The sequence below is a fragment of the Bufo bufo genome, chromosome 2, assembly GCF_905171765.1.
Source record: "Bufo bufo chromosome 2, aBufBuf1.1, whole genome shotgun sequence".
In the NCBI taxonomy this organism is placed as follows: Eukaryota; Metazoa; Chordata; class Amphibia; order Anura; family Bufonidae; genus Bufo; species Bufo bufo.
In genome coordinates, this window is record NC_053390.1 from 483732488 (window position 1) to 483744961 (window position 12474).

At 46.2% G+C, this 12474-nt stretch overlaps 1 protein-coding gene and 1 non-coding gene across 3 annotated transcripts in view; both read right to left on the reverse strand.

The window, feature by feature from the left end:
- The window catches only part of LOC120989571 (methyl-CpG-binding domain protein 3), a 141845-nt gene that overhangs the window by 109414 nt on the left and 19957 nt on the right, over positions 1-12474 (reverse strand). The window lies entirely within an intron of this gene.
- On the reverse strand, positions 12358-12443 carry LOC120992683. The gene has a single exon (XR_005777075.1). It is a non-coding gene; the product is annotated as a small nucleolar RNA SNORD71 (small nucleolar RNA).

Sequence of the window (12474 nt, forward strand, 5' to 3'; positions counted from 1 at the left end):
CGGAAACAAAGGACTTACTCGGCACTCTGCCGGAAGCTCCTCTCCCCCCGGTATCAGCATTCGTGCCCAGCGATCTTCCTGCACCGTAAAGCCCCAGCACACATCAAACCCTCCAGGGATCCGCTGTGCCTCTGCCCGTCCCTTGTCCTGCCGATGCTGCTCCTAATACAAGACCGCAGGTATCGATGGGATAGCTCCATGGGGCACTGCCAGAGGGAAGGACCTGTAATAAAAAAAAAAACTGCAGGCTTCCCCAGAGACAGGAAACCATACTGAATTGGGAGGAGTGTGTCCGCCCTTTTATTCTGTAGGTTTCCTGTCTGTGGGGGCGGATCCTCTCTCTCGTGGTGCTGTCATGGGTGAAGGGAAAAAACTGGTGATCTGGAATTCTTATCTGCAGTGCTACGCATGTAATAGTCCAAGATCTTGCCGACAGATTCCTTTACCTTACATAGCGCCTAGTAGGTTGATCGAGGTGAATTAAATGACCCCTATGTTACTGTAATCTCATGTTTGGTTGTAGCAAAATCATTAATTTTCCCAATGAGATGCTCAGAGCACTAGGAAGCAGGCCTAGCCCCTTGGACCACCACTTCAGCTTCTTCTCTCTCCCCATTGCAATTTCTGTCATGGCCTGTTTCACAGGGTCAGGCATCTCCATTGTTTGGAAGCCCAGCCCTGAAATCTCATGCTTGTATCTGTGAGATTCATCAGCATATGTATGGTTGATCTCACAAGGCTAACCCTACTGAGGCCTGCACTGTGCAAGCACTGATGTTGGTTTCCTCCAAAAGGAAGAAGACTCTTCTGAGAGGAGACTGACATAGAAGCTTACCTAGTGCAGATCTCAGTAGGAAAGCCTCGTGAGATCAACCACACATGTGCCAATGAAGTCATGGCGATGAGGGAGAGATGAGGAGGGAAAGCAGCGCTCTGAAACTAGGCTAGCTCCCTAATTACCTAATTTGCATATAAATAAAAGTACGGATTTGCAGCAATACAGGCTAATTTGAAGGGGGTTATCCAGTAATTGATAATTTACTATCCTCAGGGGGAGGGGGAGTTCCAGCACTCCCACTGATCAGCTGTTTCAGGGAGCTGCTGCGATCACTGCTCAGCTGGCGCCCTGGCAGCTCTCCAAGCACAGCACTGTACATCGTATAGTGGCTGTGCTTGGTATTGTAGCTCCGCCCCATTGACTTATGTCACTGGCCTAGGCTGCAGCACTCACTGACCACCGCCCTTTTTAAACAGTTGATTGGCAGAGTCCTGGTTGTCGGACCCCTAGCTATCTGATATTATCGACCAATCCAGAGGAAAGGTAATCAATATAAATTCCCAGATAACCCCCTTTAATTCACCATGATCACTTCTACCCGTCAGTATGAACGCTTTAGTACGGAGATCATTGTGACCGATGCTTGTTAAGGTTTATATTTAAACATTTCTATCTGTCTTGTGTGGTTTGTGGTTATGTGTTTCAATAAAACAGATGAGAAAGATTAGATTTTTTTTGTTTGTTTTATTACAACAATAAAGTTGCTTCCACATCTGCAGCATAAATTCAGACAGGCTGTTCCAACAGAGAACAGCCTGCCGGAGTTCTCCGGATCCAGCACTGCCGGATGTTACCAGAATGCCCGCCAGCCCCATTAACTATAATAAACTGGAGAGGGATCTGGCAGGTAAGTAATCATTTATGGGGTCATTTATAAAACTGGTGTAATGTACAACTGGCTTAGTTGCCCATAGCAACCAATCAGATTCCTCTTATTTTTGACAGCTCCTTTGGAAAATGAAAGGTGGGATCTGATTGGTTGCTATGGGCAACTAAGCCAGTTCTACTTTACACCAGTTTGATATAAATAGTGGGGTAACTGGTTTCCTCTTAGAACCAGATATCCCCTTTAAATATGTTAAGTTGGCTATGTACTTCCATCCTGTCACTAAGGACGCCATGTTCTCTGAAATGTTTAAGGCACCTGCACACATTGCATAATATGCACATTATTTCTGCATGTATTCCCATGCACTTGTGACAAGAGTGATGGAACAACAGGTCAGGCAGGAATCCATTAATTTTCTATGAGACATCCGGAGAGAGTCGAGTACAACACTGGGCAATGTCAGGCGGCTCCATAGAGAATAAATGGGGCGGCAGGGCACATGGCCGACCTGCTGCTCCATTGGATCAGGAGAAGGGGAGATAGTTATCACCATTGGATTGGGGGAACGGGATCCCTTTTCTCAGGATCTGTGGAGTCCCAGCCTCCACCAATTAGTCAGTTATCCTCTATCCTGTGGATAACTTACACAATCTTATTCAAAATCACTACTGTGTGGCACGTTATAATGTGGCGTGGACCCCCATGAACATGGAAAACATTTAAAAAGTGGGGACCCAATAATATTTGCTATAGATGTCTGCTGGTAGCACATAATAGCCGAGGCATTACCCCTCTGATATCTCTTATGTGACCAAAGTCTAACTTCTACCAGACTGCTGGAGCAAAGATGCCATACATAGAAATTTAAAAACATTACACTGCAAGTATCTAGATTGCGGCAAAGCGAGCAACAGACCCCAAAACTTTTCTCCCAAAAAGCACCGGCATATAGACCCTCCCTGCAGCAACTCCATTCTAGTCAGTTCAATAGTCACCAGCAAGAATGGAGTTGCTGTATGGAGGACCTCACTCAGGGGCGGGCTGGGCCGGGGGGCAGGGAGGGAATTGCCCCCCAGGCCGCCCTAAATAAACGGCCGCTGGGCCGCCCGTCTTAAAAAATTATTATTATTTATATTTTTTATTCTTCAGGGCCGCACCGCCGATCACCACAGGTGGCGCGGCCCTGGATGTCATTGCAGCCGTGCTGTGTGCTGTGGGGCAGGGGAGGGAGAGGCGTGTCCCTCCCCTGTTCTTCTGATAGGCCGCAGGGACTAATGCCTGCAGCCTATCGGAGGCGGGCTCAGGCAGCGCGATGACGTCATTATCATCGCGACGCCTGGGCCCGGCAGCACACAGCAGGGACACAGGCCGGAAGAGGCTTGCATCGCTGCTGATGGAGGTAAGTATTAGTGTTTTTTTTTTTTCTTTGCGGGGGGGGGGGGGGGGGGGGGGGGTGGCACTATGGGGGGGGGGGGTGGATCTGGCACTATGGGGGGGGGGTGGATCTGGCACTATGGGGGGGGATCTGGCACTATGGGGGGGGCTTGCACTATAGGGGGGCTTGCACTATAGGGGGGGGCTGGCACTATGGGGGGGGGCTGGCACTATGGGGGGGCGAGCTGGCGCTATGGGGGGGCGAGCTGGCGCTATGGGGGGGCGAGCTGGCGCTATGGGGGAGCGAGCTGGCGCTATGGGGGGAGCGAGCTGGCACTATGGGGGGAGCGAGCTGGCACTATGGGGGGAGCGAGCTGGCACTATGGGGGGAGCGAGCTGGCACTATGGGGGGAGCGAGCTGGCACTATGGGGGGAGCGAGCTGGCACTATGGGGGGAGCGAGCTGGCACTATGGGGGGAGCGAGCTGGCACTATGGGGGGAGCGAGCTGGCACTATGGGGGGAGCGAGCTGGCACTATGGGGGGAGCGAGCTGGCACTATGGGGGGAGCGAGCTGGCACTATGGGGGGAGCGAGCTGGCACTATGGGGGGAGCGAGCTGGCACTATGGGGGGAGCGAGCTGGCACTATGGGGGGAGCGAGCTGGCACTATGGGGGCATTTCTTGCTGGCACATTATGGGGGGGCACCATAGGGGTATCTGGGGGCTCTAAAGGGGCTTTTTTTTTTATTATTGGCACATTCTGGGGGGCACTATAGGGGAGAGCAGCACTATGGGGCATCTGGTGTTACTATAGGGGCATTATTTGGGGGCACTATGGGGAAGTGGGGGCTCTAAAGGGGCCTTTTGTATTGGAACATTATGGGGGGCACTATGGCATTTGGTAGCACTAAGGAGGCATTTTTTACTGGCACATTATGGCAGGCACTATAGGGGAGAGCGGCACTATGGGGCATTATTTGGGGGCACTATGGGGGAGTGGAGTACTATTGGGCCATATGGTAGCACTAAGAAGGGGCATTTTTTTACTGGCACATTGTGGGGGAGAGGAGCACTATAGGGGCATCTGCTGGGGGTACTAAGGGGCATTTTTTTACTGGCATATTATGGGGGACACTATGGGGAAGGGGGAGAGGAGCACTATGAGGGCATTTACTGGGGCACTATATAGGGGTATTTTATACTGGCATACATTATGGGAACATTAGCTCAACTGCGGGCACTAAGCGGGCGTATTTCATGTACTGTCATATTATAGGGAAAATTAGTACTACTAGGGGGTATTATGGGGAGCTTTACTACTACTGGGGGGCTATGAGGAACATGATTACTAGGGCACTATAGGGGCATTATTACTACTAAGTGTGTTCTGGCAGAGAATTATTTCTATTGGTGGGATTTTGGGGGGCACTGTTACTTTGGGGGCACCCTGGCATAGTATCAGCTTAGCACAATTATTTTTGGGGGACATTATCTTTATTCTATTAGTGTCTGGGCGCAGTTATTTTTTAGAGCACTGTGTGCCAATAATTGTTTAAGGGGGCACTATCTGTGTGGTAGTAGTATTTCCAGGGGGACTGTTCCTGCAGTATAGTATTAGGGGCATAGCGGGTACAGTATTGGGGGCACTATCTGTGTGGTAGTAGTATTCAAAGGGGGACTGTTTCTGCAGTATAGTATTGGGGGTGGCAGGAAACTAATGTCTGTTTCTCAATCTCTGCAGAGACGGGAGATGGCAGAAAATCATCATGGCGGTCTGGTCTGAATGGAGAAGATGAGGAAAGAGAAAGTCTACATCAAAGGTGACATCACTGGATGTAAGAGGTAGGGGGCGCTATGTAGGAGAGGAGATGCTCCGGCTCCTCCCCCTGCCATTTGCAGAAGGAGGATTCAGAGCTGGGCGAGGACGGCCAAAGGGGGCAGCAGGCCACGGGCGGGTGGCAGATGGTGGGGGGGAACCACAGGCCTTGAGCAGGATCAGGGGAGGGAGGAGAGTGGAGGAGCGTCCTGGCTGTAGCTTGTTGTATAAGCAGGCAGTGCAGCCAGGACAGACCCTCCCCTCTCCGTATGATGTGTAGAGACTGGCCTCAACTATAGAATGTCAGCTGTACAGTGTGTGTTGGGAGTGGCCTATTAAATGTAGGAGGGGCTTTTAATAATGGGCGGGGCTAAAAATGGGCCACTTGACTGGATTTGCCCCCCAGGACTAAGGCTGCCAGCCCTCCCCTGACCTCACTGTAGCAACTACCACCAGCCCAGAAATGATGAACCTTCCTTCAGTAACTCCGTTCTAGTCGATTCAGTAGAGAAGCAGCTAGATTGGAGTTGCTGGAAGGAGGACCTTCCTGTAGCAACTAAAGTTGTCTCGATAGCAAAATTTGGATTCGGTTTCGATACCATAAAAAAGTATAGCGCTACTCAATACCACGAACACCTAAAAAGCCGTGTGCATTCCGCATTTTATGGAACGTCCAGCTAGGGGTGGGCTATATGGCCTAAAATCTATATTGCGATATAATTTTAAGCATGTGCGATATTATTATTATTTAAGCGCCATTCATTCCATAGCGCTATACATATGAGAAGAGGTATACATACATAAAATTGCACTATATCGTGATATATTCTATATTTCAGGGGGGGGGGGGGTTAACCTTTTTTAACTTTTTATTTAATAACTATTAGCCTCCTTAGGGGCTAGAACCCATTCTTATTCACCCTGATAGAGCTCTATTAAGGTGAATAGGACTTCACACACTCCCTGCTGCTGACTATGGCGGCCAGGGCTTGAGTAGCGTCCTGGCTGCCATGGTAACCGATCGGAGCCCCGCGATTACACTGCTCGGGCTCCGATCAGAAGCTGCCACCAATGAATTAATCGTGTGGAGGGGGGGGGGGGCGCGCAAGTAATATAATACTTAGAAGAGGGGGATTAGAAGGGAGGGGCTGCGCCACCAATGATATAGTTAATATGCCTGAATACAAACATAGCCTACATGTGCCGGCCATATCCCATACCTGGCCATGTCCCCCAGAACCAGTGCCATAAGCCCCATGGCATTTGCCATCATCTGCCTCAGACATGTCCCCCAGTGCCATCAGATCAGGCCCATGGCCATCCTTTGCAAATAGATTCCCCCCCGATCCTACAGCCCCCCCCCCCCAGAAGAATCTCTATACTTACCTTTCCTGCAGGGTGCTCGACGAGTCGGCAGTCCGTAGGTGTCGCGTCTTCTTCCCAGCATGCATTGCAGGACCTGACGTCACACACAGCATCAGCCAGCAGGCTGAGCTGTGTGCACGCCAGGCCCTGGCCATTCCAGTACAGCGCGGTGCGGACTCAGGAGCGGTGAGAAGCTTCTTCAATTCACTACCGCTCTGTGGTCATATCGCGGTCAGGCGATATGGACAGAATCTGTATCGATTTATATCGTGCATATATCGCCCACCCCTAAGTCCAGCCCATAATCGAACAGTCCTGTCCTATTTTGTGGGGGGACAAAGGTGACTAAAAAAAAATAATTGTGAATCGCGCGTTTTTTAAGAATTTTTTCTGTTACGACGTTAACAGCATATTTTTAAAAATATTTGAATAGTTTGGACTTTTCAGATGTGGCGATATGTAATATGTTTATATATTCTACTAGTAGAAGGACCCGGCATCGCACAGGTATATTTCATCTATTTCATTTTAGGTTTCCGTGTGTCGTAAAAAGAGATTGACAGTTTCTCCCATAACAGTGACCTCCGCAGCAGCCGCCCTCTTTAACAACAGTGACCTCCGCAGTGGCCGCCCCCTTTAACCACCTCCCGACCGCGTAACGCAGGGATGCGTCCTGCGGGCGGCTGGGTTATTCCTCCTGGACGCATCATCTCGCGAGACGCGAGATTTCCTGTGTATGCGCACTCACAGGATCGAGAGGTAAACGAGTTGATCTACAGCCTGCCAGCGAATGATTTTTTTAACATTAGAAAGGTATATTAGACGCAGTTTTGTTAACAGCGTCTGATATACCTGCTACCTGGTCACCCCCCTGTAAGGCTCCATTCAGACGTCCGTATGTGTTTTGCGGATCCGCAGATCCACAAAACACGGACACCGGCAATGTGCTTTCCGCATTTTGCGGATCCGCACATTGCCAGAACTATATAGAAAATGCCTTTTCTTGTCCGCAATTGCAGACAATCAAGATCAATATAAGGCCTCATGCACACGACCGTGCAGTTTTTTGCGGTCCGCAAAAAACAGAAGGCGCCCGTGTTGACTTCCGCAATTTGCGGAACGGAACGGGCCCCGGCAATATAAATGCCTATTCTTGTCCGCAAAGCGCGGACAAGAATAGGACAGGTTATATTTTTTTAGCGGAGCCACGGATGCGGACAGCACACGGAGTGCTGTCCGCATCTTTTGCGTCCCCATTGAAATGAATGGGTCCGCATCCGAGCCGCCAAAACGGCGGCTCGGATGCGGACCCAAACAACGGTCGTGTGCATGAGGCCTAAGGAGAATAGCAGAAACTCCTAATGCTGGCCATACATGTAATGATTGCGGAGACCCTTAAAGGGTTTCTATCACTTCGTATGACATAATTAGCTGTCAGACACTAGCGATCCGCTAGTGTCTGCTCTGGCCAACCATCCTAATATAACAGCTTTTGGGGCAGCCGTTTTGCTAAAAAAAATAACTTTTATAAATATGCTAATGAGCCTCTAGGTGCTATGTGGGCGTCATTAGCACCTAGAGGCCCTGTCTACCTTCATAAACAGCCGCCGCCCAGCGCGTCCCTCTAGCCCGCCCATCTCCTGCTGAATGCGATCCTCCGTGTGACGCAGCGGACGAATTCTCACGCATGCGCCGTGCGCGGCTGTATTTGGCGCATGCGCAGTGAATGTCTGACCGCTTCCCTGCTCAGACATCTCCACTGCGCCGATGACGTCATAGTACTCCAAGGAACAGGCGCAGTGGAGATGTCTGAGCAGGGAAGCGGTCAGACATTCACTGCGCATGCGCCGAATACAGCCGCGCACGGCGCATGTGCGAGAATTCGTCCGCTGCGTCACACGGAGGATCGCATTCCGGAGGACATGGTCGGGCTGGAGGGACGCGCTGGGCGGTGGCTGTTTATGAAGGTAGACGGAGCCTCTAGGTGCTAATGACGCCCACATAGCACCTAGAGGCTCATTAGCATATTTATAAAAGTTCTTTTTTTTAGCAAAACGGCTGCCCCAAAAGCTGTTATATTAGGATGGTTGGCCAGAGCAGACACTAGCGGATCGCTAGTGTCTGACAGCTAATTATGTCATACGAAGTGATAGAAACCCTTTAAATGCCAGGGCAGTACAAACACCTGACAAATGACCCCATTTTGGAAAGAAGACACCCCAAGGTATTCGCTGAGGGGCATATGGAGTCCCTGAAAGATTGAACTTTTTGTCACAATCTAGCGGAAAGGGAGACTTTGTGAGAAAAAACAAAAAATATCAATTTCCGCTAACTTGTGCCAAAAAAAAAATCTTCTATGAACATGCCATGCCCCTCACGGAATACCTTGGGGTGTCTTCTTTCCAAAATGGGGTCACATGTGGGGTATTTATACTGCCCTGGCATTTTAGGGGCCCTAAAGCGTGAGAAGAAGTCTAGAATCCAAATGCCTAAAAATGCCCTCCTAAAAGGTACTCGTTGGACTTTCGGCCCCTTTGCGCACCTTGGCTGCAAAAAAGTGTCACATGTGGTATCGCCGTACTCAGGAGAAGTAGGGCAATGTGTTTTGGGGTGTCTTTTTACATATACCCATGCTGGGTGAGAGAAATCTCTGTAAATTGACAACTTTGTATAAAAAATAAATAAATAAATAAATAAAAAAATAAAAAAAGGGGAAAGTTGTCATTTACAGAGATATTTCTCTCACCCAGCATGGGTATATGTAAAAATACACCCCAAAACACATTGCCCTACTTCTTCTGAGTACGGCGATACCACAGGTGTGACACTTTTTTGCAGCCTAGGTGCGCAAAGGGGCCCAAATTCCAATGAGTACTTTTAGGATTTCACAGGGCATTTTTTACGCATTTGGATTCCAAACTACTTCTCACGCTTTAGGGCCCCTAAAATACCAGGGCAGTATAAATACCCCACAAGTGACCCCATTTTGAAAAGAAGACACCAAGGTATTTCGTGAGGGGCATGGCGAGTTCATGTAAATTTTATTTTTTGTCACAAGTTAGTGGAATATGAGACTTTGTAAGAGAAAAAAAATATATATATATAAATATCATTTTCCGCTAACTTGTGCCAAAAATACTTCAATTACTCTTACCGGTAATATGTTTTCCATGAGCCCATGACAGCACCTGATGGGGAGGATCTCTCACAGGTGCTGTCATGGGGCGTAATGGAAAAAATATATATTCTAGGAACTCGCCATGCCCCTCACAGAATACCTTGGGGTGTCTTCTTTCCAAAATAGGGTCACTTGTGGGGTATTTATACTGCCCTGGTATTTTAGGGGCCCTAAAGCGTGAGAAGTAGTTTGGAATCCAAATGCGTAAAAAATGCCCTGTGAAACCCTTTTTTTCTCAGAAAGTGTCATTTTCCGCTAACTTGTAAAAAAAAAATTAAATCATACATGAACTCACCATGCCCCTCTTCTTTCTAAAATGGGGTCATTTGGGGGGTATTTATACTATCCTGGCATTCTAGCAGCTCAAGAAACATGACAGGTGCTCAGAAAGTCAGAGCTGCTTCAAAATGCGGAAATTCACATTTTCGTACCATAGTTTGTAAATGCTATAACTTTTGCGCAAACCAATAAATATACAGTTATTGGATTTTTTTTATCAAAGACATGTAGCACAATAAATTCTGACACAAACTTGTATAGAAATGTAATTATATTTGAACAATTTAACCAGAGAAAGTTAAAAATACACTTTTTTTTAGAAAATTGCGGCCTATTTTGATTAATATCGGAAAAACGAAAAATCTTAGCAGTGATCAAATACCACCAAAAGAAAGCTGTATTTGTGAGAAGAAAAGGAGGTAAAATTCATTTGGGTGGGAAGTTGTATGACCGAGCAATAAACCGTGAAAGTAGTGTAGTGCAGAATTGTAAAAAGTGGTCTGGTCATTAACCCTTTCATGACCAAGGGTCATTGATGCCCCAGTGTCCAGGTCAAAATTTACAAATCTGACATGCGTCACTTTATGTGGTAATTGCTTTGGAACACTTTTATTTATCCAAGCCATTCTAAGATTGTTTTCTCGTGACATATTGTACTTCATGATAGTCATAAATTTGAGTAAATATATTTCACCTTTATTTATGAAAAAATCCCAAATTTATAAAAAAAAAAAAAATTCTCAATTTTCTAAATTTCAATTTCTCTGCTTCTAAAACAGAAAGTCATACCTAATAAAATATTTACTACTTAACATTTCCCATATGTCTACTTTATGTTGGCATAGTTTTGGAAATGTCATTTTATTTTTTTAGGACGTTACAAGGCTAAGAAGTTTAGAAGCAATTCTTCAAATTTTTAAGAAAATTTCCAAAACCCACTTTTTAAGGGCCAGGTTCAGGTCTGAAGTCACTTTGTGGGGCTTACATAGTGGAAACCCCCCATAAATGACCCCATTGTAGAAACTACACCCCTCAAGTTAGTTACTCAAAACAGATTTTACAAACTTTGTTAACCCTTTAGGTGTTCCACAAGAATTAAAGGAAAATGGAGATGAAATTTCAAAATTTCACTTTTTTGGCAGATTTTCCATTTTATTTCATTTTTTTCTTTAACACATTGAGGGTTAACAGCCAAACTAAACAACATTTATTACCCTGATTCTGCGGTTTACAGAAACACCCCACATGTGGTTATAAACTGATGTAAGGGCGCACGGCAGGGCGCAGAAGGAAAGCCGTATGGTTTTTGGAAGGCAGATTTTGCTAAACTGGTTTTAGATGCCATGTCCCATTTAAAGCCCCCCTGATGCACCCATACAGTAGAAACTCCCAAAAAGTGACCCTATTTTGGAAACTAGGGGATAAGGTACCAGTTTTATTGGTACTATTTTGGGGTACATATAATTTTTTAATTGTTCTATATTAAGTTTTTTGTGAGGCAAGGTAACTGAAAAATGGGTGTTTTGGCACAGTTTTTTTTTTTTTTTTACAAGATTCATCCGACAGGGTAGATCATGTGCTATTTTTATAGAGCAGGTTGTTACGGACGCAATGATATCAAATATGTCTACTTTCTTTGTTTGTTTGTTTCAGTTTTACATAATAATAATAAAGCAATTTTGAAAAATAAATTATGTTTTTGTGTGTCCATTTTCTGAACGCCATATGTTTTTTATTTTTCTGCCGATCGTCTTGTGCAGGGGCTCGTTTTTTGCTGAAAGAGTTGAGGTTTTTATTGGTACCATTTTTGGGTACATAGGATTTTTTGATCATTCATTATTACACTTTATGGGGCAAGGTGACCAAAAAATTGGCTGTTTTGGAACAGTTTTTATTTATTTATTTTCACAGCGTTTATCTGAGGGGTTAGGTCATGTGACAGTTTTATAGAGCAGATCGTTACGGACGTGGCAATACCTAATATGTATACTTTTTCTTAAGTTTTACACAAATAATAGCATTTCTGAAACCAAAAAAAGGATGTTTTAGTGTCTCTATAGTCTGAGAGCCATAGCTTTTTTTTTTTTTGGGCGATTGTCTTAAATAGGGTATCATTTTTTGCGGGATGGGGTAACGGTTTGATTGGTACTATTTTGGGTGTCATAAGCCTTTTTGATCGCTTGCTGTTGCACTTTTTGTGATGTAAGGTGACAAAAATGTTTGTTGTTTTTACACAGTTTTATTTTTATTTTTTTTATGGTGTTTATTGGACGGGGTCTATCATGTGTTATATTTATATAGGCGGTCGTTATGGACGCAGTGATGCCTAATATGTGTATTTTAATTTTATTTTTCATTTTTTATAGGAAAAAGCAATTTATTTTTTTAATTTTACTTTTTTTCACTTTTATTATTTTCACTTATTTTTTTTTATCAAGTCCCTCTTGGATCTTGAAGATCCAGTGGGGCTGATGGCTGTACTATACTTTGCAATGCTCTTGCATTGCAAAGTATAATACAATCAGATGCCCTGTAGGTGGCAACAGCGGACGCTTTTGCAAAGCGTCCGGTTGCCATGGCAACCATCGGGCGCTGCAATCGCAGCGCAGCAGCCCCGATGGTGGAGAGAGGGAGCCCCCTCCCTCTATTAACCCCATGGATGCCGCTGCCGTGGCATCTATGGGGTTACAGCAGAGTGTCAGCATAGAGCTGACACTCTCTGCTGATGGCGGCGGCTCAGGAATGGAGCCGCCGCCATCACACACAGCAGGGGGACCGCACGGCATGGGGCAGCG